Source organism: Triticum dicoccoides, chromosome 6B (assembly GCF_002162155.2).
Source record: "Triticum dicoccoides isolate Atlit2015 ecotype Zavitan chromosome 6B, WEW_v2.0, whole genome shotgun sequence".
Taxonomy (NCBI): domain Eukaryota; kingdom Viridiplantae; phylum Streptophyta; class Magnoliopsida; order Poales; family Poaceae; genus Triticum; species Triticum dicoccoides.
The window spans coordinates 465,593,727-465,607,885 of NC_041391.1; positions in this window are offsets into that span (position 1 = coordinate 465,593,727).

Sequence of the window (14,159 nt, forward strand, 5' to 3'; positions counted from 1 at the left end):
TTGGTTGATGTGTGCCTTAAGGTGTTATTTTACTACAAACTCTAGGGCTGTTTGTGACACTTACAGGAATAGCCCAATGGATTGATCGTTAAGAATAACTTTGAGGTGGTTTCGTACCCTACAATAATCTCTTCGTTTGTTGTCCGCTATTAGTGACTTTGGAGTGACTCTTTGTTGCATGTTGAGAGATTGTTATATGATCTAATTATGTTATCATTGTTGGGAGAACTTGCACTAGTGAAAGTATGCACCCTAGGACTTGTTTCGAAACATTGCAATGCCAGTTTTGCTCACTTTTGTTACTTGCTACCTTGCTGTTTTTATATTTTCAGATTATAAAAACTTATATCTACCATCCATATTGCACTTGTATCACCATCTCTTCGCCGAACTAGTGCACCTATACAATTTACCATTGTATTGGGTGTGTTGGGGACACAAGAGACTCTTTGTTATTTGGTTGCAGGGTTGTTTGAGAGAGACCATCTTCATCCTATGGCTCCCACGGATTGATAAACCTTAGGTCATCCACTTGTGGGAAATTTGCTACTATCCTACAAACCTCTGCACTTGGAGGCCCAACAACGTTTACAAGAAGAAGGTTGTGTAGTAGACATCAAGCTCTTTTCTAGCGCCGTTGCCGGGGAGGTTAGTGCCTGAAGGTATATCTTTAGATCTTGCAATCGAATCTTTTAGTTTCTTGTTTTATCACTAGTTTAGTTTATAAAAGAAAACTACAAAAAATGGAATTGAGGTCGCCTCGTATGCTTCATCTTTTTAATGTCTTTCATGAAAATAAGGATTCCGATAATTGTGCTCAATTGCTAGAGGAAGAATGCAATAGAATGTTTGGCATAAAATATGTGAATGATGGGCATGATTGCAATGTTATTAGTGTGAATTCCTTGAATATCCATGATGCTAATGATATGCAAAGCCACAAGCTTGGGGATGCTATGTGTGATGAAGATGATATTTTTTGTCCCCCAAGTTTTGATGAGCAAATTTATTTTGATGATAGCATGCCTCCTATTTATGGTGATTATATTGGTGAAAATGGGTTTGGAAGAGTGTCAACTTTAGATAATGATCCTGCTATTTTGGAGGGTGTTGAATGTTATTGTGATAATCATGAAATTGGATTTGGAGAGGTCATGACTTTATTTAGTGATGAATCCACTATTTCGGAAGAGGTTCCAATTGATTATGAGAACAAAGTTGCTATCTATGATGATTATTGTGATGACATGTCTGGTATAAAGAATAAGGATAACCATGAAACTTATCATCTTGATTTTAATTTTCAATTGGATTATGCCTCACATGATAGTTATTTTGTTGAGTTTGCTCCCATTACTATTCATGAAAAGAAATTTGCTTGTGTGGAGAGTAGTAAAATTTCTATGCATGTAGATCACGAAAACAATGCTTTATGTGATGGTTATATTGTTGAATTTATTCATGATGCTACTGAAAATTATTATGAGGGAGGAATATATGCTTTTAGGAGTTGAAATAATATCAAGTTTCCTCTCTATGTGTTGAAAATCTTGAAGCTATGCTTGTTTTGTTTTCCTATGCTAGTTGATTCTTGTTCCCATAAGTTGTTTGCTCACAAAATCCCTAGGCATAGGAAGTGGGTTAGAATTAAATGTGCAAGTCATATTCTTCATGATGCTCTCTTTGTGTTTCAATTCTTATCTTTTATGTGAGCATCATTGAAATCATCATGCCTAGCTAAAAGACATTAAAGAAAAGCGCTTTTTGGGAGGCTACCTAATATATACCCCTACTGTTTTGGTGTGTCACATGATTAATCTATTGTAGTAATCATATTTTATAGTTTTTTTAATAAAGTGCCAAGTAAGACCTTTGGGATGGCTTACGGTAATAGTTGATTTGATCTTGCTGAAAAACAGAAACTTTTGCACTCACGAAAACAATTTCATAATTCACAGAAGAGTGATTTTAAGTTGATTCCTTTTGAAGAATATTAATAAAAAAATCTTAGTACCTCCTAATTAATAAGGATTTTTGGAGTTACAAAAGTATTCGAGAGTTATAGATTACTTCAGACTGTTCTGTTTTTGACAGATTCTGTTTTCTATGTGTTGTTTGCTTATTTTGATGAATCTATGAGTAGTATCGGAGGGTATGAACCATAGAGAAGTTGGAATACAGTAGATATAACACCAATATGAATTTATAATGAGTTCAAAACAGTACCTAAGTGGTGATTTATTTACTTATACTAACGGAGCTTATGAGTTTTCTGTTAAGTTTTGTGTTGTGAAGTTTTCAAGTTTTGGGTAAAGATTCGATGGACTATGGAATAAGGAGTGGCAAGAGCCTAAGCTTGGGGATGTCCAAGGCACCCCAAGGTAATATTCAAGGACAACCAAGCATCTAATCTTGGGGATGCCCCGGAAGGCATCCCCTCTTTCGTCTTCATTCATCGATAACCTTACTTGGAGCTATATTTTTATTCACCACATGATATGTGTTTTGCTTGGAGCATCATTTTATTTTATTTTTCTTTGCTTGCAGTTTGGATAATATCCCAAGATATGAAATTCTTAAATGTTACAGAGTCTTCACATAGTTATATAATTATTCGACTACTCATTGATCTTCACTTATATCTTTTGGAGTAATTTGTCGTTTGATCTAGTGCTTCACTTATATCTTTTAGAGCATGGAGGTAGCTTTATTTCATAGAAATTTATGAACTCTCATACTTTACTTATATTGTTTTGAGAGTCTTAAACAACATGGTAATTTGCTTAGGTTATTAATTTAGTCCTAATATGATGGGCATCCAAGAGGGATATAATAAAAACTTTCATATGGAGTGCATTGAATACTATGAGAAGTTTGATTCTTCATGATAGTTTTGAGATATGAAGATGGTGATATTAGAGTCATGCTAGTGGAGTAATTGTGAATTTGAGAAATACTTGTGTTGAGGTTTGTGAGTCCCGTAGCATGCACGTATGGTGAACTGTTGTGTAACAAATTTGGAGCATGAGGTATTCATTGATTGTCTTCCTTATGAGTGGCAGTCGGGGACGAGCGATGGTATTTTCCTACCAATGTACCCCTCCCCCTAGGAGCATGCGCATAGTACTTCGTTCAATGACTAATAGATTTTTGCAATAAGTATGTGAGTTCTTTTTGACTATTGTTGAGTCCATGGATTATACACACTCTCACCCTTCCACCATTGCTATCATCTCTTGTCCCACGCAACTTTCGCCGGTACCATACACCCACCATATGCCTTCCTAAAAACAGCCACCATACCTACCTATTATGGCATTTCCATAGCCATTCTGAGATATATTGCCATGCAACTTTCCACCGTTCCATTTATTATGACACGCTCCATCATTGTCATATTGCTTTGCATGATCATGTAGTTGACATCGTATTTGTGGCAAAGCCACCGTTCATAATTCTTTCATACATGTCACTCTTGATTCATTGCACATCTCGGTGCACCGCCAGAGGCATTCATATAGAGTCATATTTTGTTCTAAGTATTGAGTTGTAATTCTTAAGTTGTAAGTAAATAAAAGTGTGATGATCTTCATTATTAGAGCAATGTCCCATGTGAGGAAAGGATGATGGAGACTATGATTCCCCCACAAGTAGGGATGAGACTCCGGACGAAAAAAAAAGAGGCCATAAAAAAAGAGAAAAAGAGAAGGCCCAAATAAAAAAATGAGAGAAAAAGAGAGAAGGGGCAATGCTACTATCCTTTCACCACACTTGTCCTTCAAAGTAGCACCATGATCTTCATGATAGAGAGTCTCTTATTTTGTCACTTTCATATACTAGTGGGAATTTTTCATTATAGAACTTGGCTTGTACTCCCTCCGTTCGGAATTACTTGTCTCGGAAATGGATGTATCTAGAACTAAAATACGTCTAGATACATCCACTTTCACGACAAGTAATTCCAAACGGAGGGAGTATATTCCAACGATGGGCTTCCTCAATTGCCCTAGGTCTTCATGAGCAAGCAAGTTGGATGCACACCCACTTAGTTTCTTTTTGAGCGTTCATAAACTTATAGCTCTCGTGCATCTATTGCATGCCAATCCCTACTCACTCACATTGATATCTATTGATGGGCATCTCCATAGCATGTTGATACGCCTAGTTGATGTGAGACTATCTCCTTCTTTTTGTCTTCTCCACAACCACCATTCTATTCCACCCAAAGTGCTATTTCCATGGCTCACGCTCATGTATTGTGTGAAAGTTGAAAAGGTTTGAGAACATCAAAGTATGGAACAATTGCTTGGCTTGTCATTGGGGTTGTGCATGATTTGAGTATTTTGTGTGACAAAGATGGAGCATAGCCAGACTATATGATTTTGTAGGGATAAGCTTTCTTTGGCCATGTTATTTTGAGATGACATAATTGCCTTGTTAGTATGCTTGAAGTATTATTGTTTTTATGTCAATATTAAACTTTTGTTTTGAATCTTACGGATCTGAATATTAATGCCACAATAGAGAAGATTTTATGTTAGGTAGCATTCCACATCAAAAAATCTATTTTTATCATTTACCTCCTCGAGGACGAGCAGGAATTAAGCTTGGGGATGCTTGATACGTCTCCAATGTATCTATAATTTTTGATTGTTCCAAGATATTATATTATCCATCTTAGATGTTTTATATGCATTTATATGCTATTTTATATGTTTTTTGGGACTAACCTATTAACCTAGAGCCCAGTGCCAGTTTATCTTTTTTCTCCTTGTTTTTGAGTATTGCAAAAAAAGAATATCAAATGGAGTTCAATTGATCTGAAAATTACCGGAGATTTTTTATGGACCAGAAGAAGCCTCTGAAGCAAACGAGTTGGGCCAGAAGAGTCCTAAGTCATCCACATGGGTGGAGGGCGCGCCCTACCCCCTGCGCACGCCCCCCTACCTCGTGGCTGACTCGGAGACCCCCTTGACTTGTTCCCGACGCCAAAAATTCCTATAAATACACAAAGCCCCGAAAAGAAACCTTGATCGGGAGTTCCGCCGCCGCAAGCCTCTGTAGCCACCAAAAACCAATCGGGACCCTGTTCTGGCACCCTGCCGGAGGGGGGTCCATCACCGGTGGCCATCTTCATCATCCCGACACTCTCCATGATGAGGAGGGAGTAGTTCACCCTCGGGGCTGAGGGTATGTACAAGTAGCTATGTGTTTGATTTCTCTCTCTCATGTTCTGGATATGGCACGATCTTGATGTATCGCGAGCTTTGCTATTATAGTTGGATCATATGATGTTTCTCCCCCTCTAACTTATTGTAATGGATTGAGTTTTCCCTTTGAAGTTATCTTATCGGATTGAGTATTTAAGGATTTGAGAACAGTTGATGTATGTCTTGTATGTGCTTAACTGTGGTGACAATGGAATATTCACGTGATCCACTTGATGTATGTTTTGATGATCAACTTGCGGGTTCTGTGACCTTGTGAACTTATGCATAGGGGTTGGCACACGTTTTCATCTTAACTCTCCAATAGAAACTTTATGGCACTCTTTGGAGTTCTTTGTGTTGGTTTGAATAGATGAATCTGAGATTGTGTAATGCATATCGTATAATCATACCCGCGGGTACTTGAGGTGACATTGGAGTATCTAGGTGAAATTAGGGCTTTGATTGATGTGTGTCTTAAGGTGTTATTTTACTACAAACTCTAGGGCTGTTTGTGACACTTATAGGAATAGCCCAATGGACTGATCAGAAAGAATAACTTTGAGGTGGTTTCGTACCCTACAATATTCTCTTTGTTTGTTCTCTGCTATTAGTGACTTTGGAGTGACTCTTTGTTGCATGTTGAGGGATTTTTGTATGATCTAATTCTGTTATCATTGTTGAGAGAACTTGCACTAGTGAAAGTATGAACCCTATGCCTTGTTTCGAAGCATTGCAGTACCGTTTTCGCTCACTTTTGTTACCTGCTACCTTGTTGTTTTTATATTTTTAGATTATAAAAACTTATATCTATCATCCATATTGCTCTTGTATCACCATCTCTTTGTTGAACTAGTGCATCTATACAATTTACCATTGTATTGGGTGTGTTGGGGACACAAGAGACTCTTTGTTATTTGGTTGCAGGGTTGTTTGAGAGAGACCATCTTCATCCTATGCCTCCCATGGATTGATAAACCTTAGGTCATCCACTTGAGGGAAATTTCCAACTGTCCTACAAACCTCTGCACTTGGAGGCCCAACAACGTCAACAAGAAGAAGGTTGTGTAGTAGACATCAGGTGTCCAGTGAGAAAATCAGTTCACGACTCCGTGGAATGTGGTCGGTGTGACACATCCATCAGAAACCACTCTCGGATTTGTGAGAAGGGCATACATTCCAGTCATGATAATCTTTCCGACCCAAGTCAGCAGATATGAAAGGAATTGGAGCCAGTGTAAGCTTGAACAAGTGAAGTAATATCAGTCAAAATAAGGATACATTGAAGCAAACCACCCCAGAACGAGACAATCAAGTAATATAAAATTCAACGGGAACATCGTATAAGGAAAACGGATACCCAAGTTGGGAACGGTTTCCCTAAGTCAGATATATTCATACTTGTTCCCTAAGAAACCAAATCTCAAGGACGAGATTTCTTTAAGGGGGGAAGGTTTGTGACACCCTGGATTTTGGCCCTTTCATTTTCTTTTGTTTTCTTTGGGAATTTTTATTTGAATTACTTTTGTGTGGCTCTATCGTCCTGAAACGTAAGAAGATCATCTATGATTCTTCTCCAAAGTGGCTTTTCATCCTCAAAACCATCCCAAGACCATGTCATCATCTTAGCTCAAACCCAATATTCTTTTTCTTGGGAATATTCCTTTTTCTATTAAAGGAACCCTATTTGCCCTAGGTTGTGAAGCAACCTATATTTCCGTGTCTCCCAAAATTCCCAAATAATTCTCATAAATTGTTTGGATCATATATGCCCCAAATAAGTCCAAACTTCCCTTTCCTAGCCCAAAAATAGTTCATCAGTATTCATTCTTCAATTCTGTCCTGTGTGGCTTTTTCTGAAGGAAGTGCCATTTATCTTTTCTTGATTGACCCCAAACTTGTTGGACACCTTTTCCTATCCAAATAGTTTCCTCATGCCAAAATCCAGCTCCATTTGCCTAGCCAATCTTCCTCAGCAATTTTCCAAAGTTTTTGTTGGATGGAAGCCTTGTTGAAGGAAGTACCAGCTAGGGATATCCAAATGCGTTGAATTTTTTTAAGCTCCATCATATGCTCAAATCATGGAAGTCCACCAATTTTGAGCTCCATCCAACTAACTATGTGATCACACCATCCAATCTTGGCTTCTGGTCATATTTTTAGGTTGTGAAGCAAGTACATTTTATATTGCTTCATTAATTCTGAGAAATTACCAGATCATGATCCTACCAATATAACTTATGTCCACCAAGTTTGGGATCATTTCAGAAAGCCAATTTCTCTCCAAAATTATCCCAAATTTTTGGACAGGGAGAAACACTGTGAAGCAAGTACCATTTTGGCAAGTCCAATTGGTATGAAAATTTTACAGCAGCTTCATATGCCCAAATTACCCATCTACACCAAATTTCAGCTTAATACAATCATCTGTATGAGTGCTACTTCATGATATTGATTCTGGACCAGATTATGCAGTTGTTAAGAAACTGTATTAAAACTTGGTCCAAATCCCTCCAAACTTCACAGGATTCTTGTCCTTCCTATCCTAAACATGTGAGAAATCTTGTTATATCACTTATCCATCCCTGTTGATCATAGTTTTATGCAATAGTTGGATACAGTAAACTTTAGAGGACAATTCCCATATAACCATAGTGTGTTTCTTTGAGCAATCACCTCAGTTGTAACCTAGCTTGGAGAGACTACACAATGGACATGGTCGGCCGGCCAAGGTGCAATCGCGTGTGCCTGTTCACGCGGTGACCATGCGGGAGGCATGCCATTGCACATGCTCTGGCAGATGGGACCCCTGTCTTCGTCTGTTCCTTTGAGCTCGTGCCACCTAGCCCTGTCCAGGACCTTCCCCGTGTCTTCGCCGTCGCTCTGGAACCCTCTCCCCCTCCGGATTCTTCCCCGGCGACCCGTCTCCGTCGTTGTATAGTGCGTGCCCGTGACCATCCTTGCCATCCTCTGCCCTGGCTTCTTCGTCCTCATGACCTTGGCTCATTGCTTTGCTCCCCTGACCTCCTCTGCTCTCCCCCATCCCGTTCGTGCCCTCCCGTGAGCCCTATCCCTGCCGGAGCATTGGCCGAACTCTCACGGCGGGCTCTCGGCCAAGGCACCTCTCGTCTGGCTATAAATAGCCATTCTCGAGTGCTCTCGAGCTCACCAGCGAACTCCTCGCTCTCACATACCCCTCCCCAACATCTCCATCCCTCTCAGGAGCTCTCCTCGCTCACCTTTGCCACCACGGCCGCCGCCTCGACCATCTTCAATTCGGTTGTTGTCGAGCTCCTCCCTCCGTCCTACCACCATCATTCAACCCACTGAACTCCTGCGAATCCCCTCAGCTCCTCGCCTCGACCGCTGAAGCCCCACAGCCGTACTCCACATCATCGACCAAAACTTTTATCCTTTGCATATCGCATAATTCCACAAATGTGTTAAGATGGGACGCGGCATCCTCATTAGGAGTACCAGAAAATTGATCTTTCATAACAAGATTCAGCAAAGCAGTATTAATATCACAAGACTCCGCACTAGTGGCGGGAGGAGCAATCGGAGTGCTAATAAAATCATTGTTGTTGGTATCTGAGAAATCACACAGCTGGGTGTTGTCTTGAGTCATCATGACTATGCAACAAGATTGCACTCAAAAACAGACCTGACGAGAAAATGGCGAGCGAAAAAGAGGGAAAATAAAACGACAAATTTTTGTGAAGTGGGGGTGAGGAAAATGAGAGGCAAATGGCAAATAATGTGAAATGCAACGATATGAGATTTGTGATTAGGAACCTAGTTGATGTTGATGATGTCTCCCCGGCAACGGTGCTAGAAATTCCTTTTGATGTCTGCTAGAACTACGTCGGTATTTCCCCAAAGAGGAAGGGATGATGCAGCACAACGATGGTAGGTATTTCCCTCAGTGATGAGACCAAGGTTATCAAACTATTAGGAGAACCACGCAACACAACGTAAACAGCTCATGCACACAAATAACAAATACTTGCAACCCGACGTGTTAAAGGGGTTGTCAATCACTTTCGGGTAACGGCGCCAGAAATTGGCAAGTGGACGGGAAAAAGTTGTAATAGATTGGATAAATAGATCGCAAATAAAATAAAGGGCAGAAAATTATTTTTGTATTTTTGGTTTAACAGATCTAAAAATAAAAACAAATAAAAATAGACCACGAAGGCAAATATATTAAAGAAGAGACCCCGGGGTTGTAGGTTTCACTAGTGGCTTCTCTGTAACGCCCTCGATGCGGCTATAGCTCCCACGTGTCGAGGCACGACTTAGAGGCATAACCGCATTGAAAGCAATGTCGCAAGTCGGGCAATCATTACAACATCCCATGTAATATATAATAAAAGGGAGAGATAACATAGTTGGCTTACACTCGCCACGTCACATCAGAGTACATAAATAACATCCATCAAACAAACACTCATGGCCCGACTACGGCGCCAAAAATGGAAAAGAACCCAACATGCGACAAGGTCCTGAATCGATAACCCCAACTAGGCACCACTACTGATCATCTGGAAAGGACACGTAGTATCGCTGAGAGTCCTCGTCGAACTCCCACTTGAGCTCGTAATTGTCAACTGGAGCGGAATCACCTGGACCTGCATCTGGAGTTGTAGTAACTGTGAGCCACAGGGACTCAGCAATCTCACACCCACGCGATCAAGACTATTTAAGCTCATAGGGATGGATAAGGCAAATATAAGTGGAGCTGCAGCAGCGACTAGCATATGTGGTGGCTAACTTATACGCAAAAGAGAGCGAGAAGAGAAGGCGAAGCGCGAGCGAGAAGCTAAAGGAACATCCTGCGCAAGCATAACTCCAACACCGTGTCCACTTCCCGGACTCCGCCGAGAAGGGGCCATCACGGTAACACACACGGTTGATTCATTTTAATTAAGTTTAGTTCAAGTAATCTACAACCGGACATTAACAAATTCCCATCCGCCCATAACCGCGGGCACGGCTTTCGAAAGATCAATCCCTGCAGGGGGGTCCCAACTTAGCCCATAACAAGCTCTCACGGTCAACGAAGGAATAGACCTCCACCCAAGACACACCGATCAGACTCGGTATCTCGGTACAACAAGATGATTCGACAGGTTAAAACAAGTCCAGCAACACCGCCCGAATGTGCCGACAAATCCCGATAGGAGCTGCACATATCTCTTTCTCAGGGCACGCTCGGATAGGTCAAGCTACGAGTAAAACCAAACCTCAAGTTTCCCCGAGGTGGCCCCGCAGGCTGCCTGGTTCGGACCAACACTCAGAGGAGCACTGGCCCGGGGGGGGTTAAAATAAGATGACCCTCGGGCTCCGGAAACCCAAGGGAAAAAGAGGCTAGGTGGCAAATGGTAAAACCAATGTTGGGCATTGCTGGAAAAGCTTTAATCAAGGCGAACTATCAAGGGGTTCCCATTATAGCCCAACCGCGTAAGGGACGCACAATCCGGGAACATAACACCGATATGACGGAAACTAGGGCGGCAAGAGTGGAACAAATCACTAGGCGAGAGGCCGAGCCTTCCACCCTTTACCAAGTATATAGATGCATTAAGATAACATAGCAATATAATGATATCCCAACAAGCAATATCAATGTTCCAACAAGGAACGGCTCCAATCTTCACCTGCAACTAACAACGCTATAAGAAGGGCTGAGCAAAGCGGTAACATAGCCAATCAACGGTTTGCTAGGACAAAGGTGGGTTAGAGGTTCAACATGGCAATTGGGAGGCTGACAAGCAAATGGTAGGCATCGTGGCATTGGCAAAGCAAAAGAGCGAGCAAACTAGCATAGCAAAGATAGTAGTGATTTCGAGGGTATGATCATCTTGCCTGCACAGTTGTCAGAGTTGACTGGATCCTCACAAGCAAACTCAACGGGCTCCTCGGTAGCGAACTCGTCTCCCGGCTCTACCCAACAAGACAAACAAGCAACAAGGATACAATCAACCACGGGCAAGACCAAGCAATATGATGAAATGACGATATGCTATGCGGGATGCGATGCGGGATGCAAAATGCAAGATATGACAGGAAATGCATGAACCTGGCATCAACTTGGAAAACCAAATGTGCCACTGGATAGAGGGGATGAAATCGCTTGAAAACGATGTAAAGATCATAGGAATCGGAGCTACGGTTTAGAAATGGCAAGCGTTTTAAGATATGACACCGGTCTGCGATTTACAGCAAGTAGGCATCTAAATGCAACGAAATGAACATGCTACAGCCACCAAACATGAAAACAAAATACATGGCAGTGAAGTACACAAGATGGTTGACAAAACACTAGCACTGAGCCATAGGCAAATTCATCCATTAAGAGGTTCAAACAAGCATGGCTAAAATGCAAATGCACAACAGATTTCAGACTTAGTGAAATTAACACTAGTCTGAAATTTCAGATCACGATGCTCTCTTCGGAGCAGCAAAACAACATGATAGAGAACCTGAACATGACAAGTAAGAACATGGCATGGAGCTACTCAACAAGGTTAATAAAACACCCAAAGTGACCTGGGGCCAAAAGGGTTCACAAAATACTCTACCGAGCTCACGAACATCGCTCGAACACAATCAGTTTTCAGACTTAGTGAAAACTGAGACATGCTGAAATTTAACTCACGAAGGCATGTAAACGAGCTCGATGCACTCACTATGGTGCAAGTCATGGCAAGTAAAGCATATAACCAGCAAGAAGGCACAAAGTGCTAGCTACACATGGCAAGAACGAAGGCATAGCATGCATGGAACACTAACGGTAGCATCGGCGAAATCGCAAACAAGTTGACGATCTGCCCAGATTAACAACGAAGCAAAAGTTGAGCTCGATTGAGTCAACCTAGAGCACTCCACAAATGCCAACAAAGACATGGATGGATAGAGCATAACATAAATATCAAAACTCCCTTACTGACCATCCTCAAAAGAGGCACGGATCACTAGGAAACAAGCTGGACATATAGCATCATGAACTAAAATATCCCAGACTTAGTGAAAATCACTAAGTCCCTGAAATCTGCAATCTCAGGTACCTCTCTTCGCAAGCTTGCACAAGACAACACACACATCCTAAAAATGCATGGGTGGCACCTCTGGAAAGAAGACAAAATGCTTCACAATTCATCCCAAAGGGGCACAGGCATATCATGCACGAATTAAACATAGCAAAAATGACAAAAGTGCATGATGAACTAACGGTTCTGCAATTTAACTCACGAAGCCTCCTTCTAACAGCATTTTGGGTATCAAGATGACCTCAAATGCAAATGATGCAATGGAATGAAATGATGTACATGTCGAGGCGAAGATTTTGATATATCATACACCCAAAACGGAGCTACGGTTGCAAAGATACAAGCAGTCAAAGTTTGCATAAAAAACTAGGGTTTCGGGGGAGAGAAGTCAACCGAATCCAAAACGGGATCTGGATCTGGCGGCACGGATCCCGAGGTGGCGCCGGAGTTCTCTGTTCGCCGGAGAGGAAGGGACGCCGGGCTCCGGGGAGGTCGCCGGAGAGGGGGCCAGGCGTGGAGGAGGCGGTGGCCGGCGACGAGACGGCGAGGGGCGGCGCGGCCGGGGTCGCCGGGCGGCGAGGGGAGCCGCGGGCGGCGGCGCGGAGGCGGCGGTGGTCCGCGGCGGCGGCGGTGGCGGGGCGCGGCGGCGCCGGCGGTCGGCCGCGGGGAAGAGGCGGCGAGGCGACGCGAAGGCGGCGGCGGGGCGACGCGGGCCTCGGGGGCCGGCTGCGGGCCTCCCGGGCCTGGCGGCGGCGAAGTGGGCGCGCGCCCACGTGGCAGCGCCTGAGTGGCGGAGGCGGGCGGCGGCGGACGCGTCCGGCCGGGGGCGGACACGTCCGTCGGCGCGGATCTGGCAGGGATGATCTGTTTTTTTTTAGGGTTTCGGGGAGAGGGAGAGATCCGAAAACGGAGGGGTGTATATATAGGCATAGAGGGAGCTAGGAGAGTCCAAATGAGGTGCGGTTTTCGCCCACACGATCGTGATCGAACGCTCTAGGACATGGAGCAGAGTTTGGTGGGTTTTGGGCCAAATTTGGGGGGTGTTGGGCTGCAACACACACGAAGCCTTTTCGGTCCCTCGGATAACCGTTGGAGTATCAAACGAAGTCCAAATGACCCGAAACTTGACAGGCGGTCTACCGGTAGTAAACCAAGGCCGCTTGGCAAGACTCGGTCCAATCCGGAAATGTTTAAACCCCACACAAGAAAGAAAGGTAGAAGTGACCACCGGAGGAGAACGAAGCGCCGGAATGCAAAACGGACAACGGGGAAAATGATCGAATGCATGAGATGAACATGTATGCAAATGCAATGCCCGTGATGACATGATAAGAGGTGCACGAAAAAGAAAAACAACACACGGAGACAAAGACCCGAACCCGAGAAATAAATATAACTTGACACCGAAAACGGCAAGAGTTGGATACAAATATGGAAAGTTACATCTGGGGCGTTACAACACTCCACCACTACGAAAAGATCTCGTCCCGAGATCTAGGACTGAAAGAACTCCGGGTACTCAGAACGGAGGTGATCCTCGCGTTCCCAGGTAGCTTCACGGTCGGAATGGTGAGACCACTTAACTTTGAGGAATTTGATTGACTTGTTGCGAGTCTTGCGTTCAGTCTCTTGAAGAATAGCAACTGGGTGCTCACGATAGGAGAGATCTTCTTGGAGCTCAATGTCCTCGAAGTTGATGGTGCGGTCAGGAGTCTTGAAGCACTTTCGAAGCTGAGAGACATGGAACACATCATGAACATTTGCAAAGTTTGAAGGAAGCTCGAGTTGATAGGCGAGGTCGCCTCTCTTGCTGACAATCTTGAAAGGTCCCACGTATCTAGGGGCAAGCTTCCCTTTGATACCGAAGCGACGAGTACCTTTCATGGGAGAGACGCGGAGG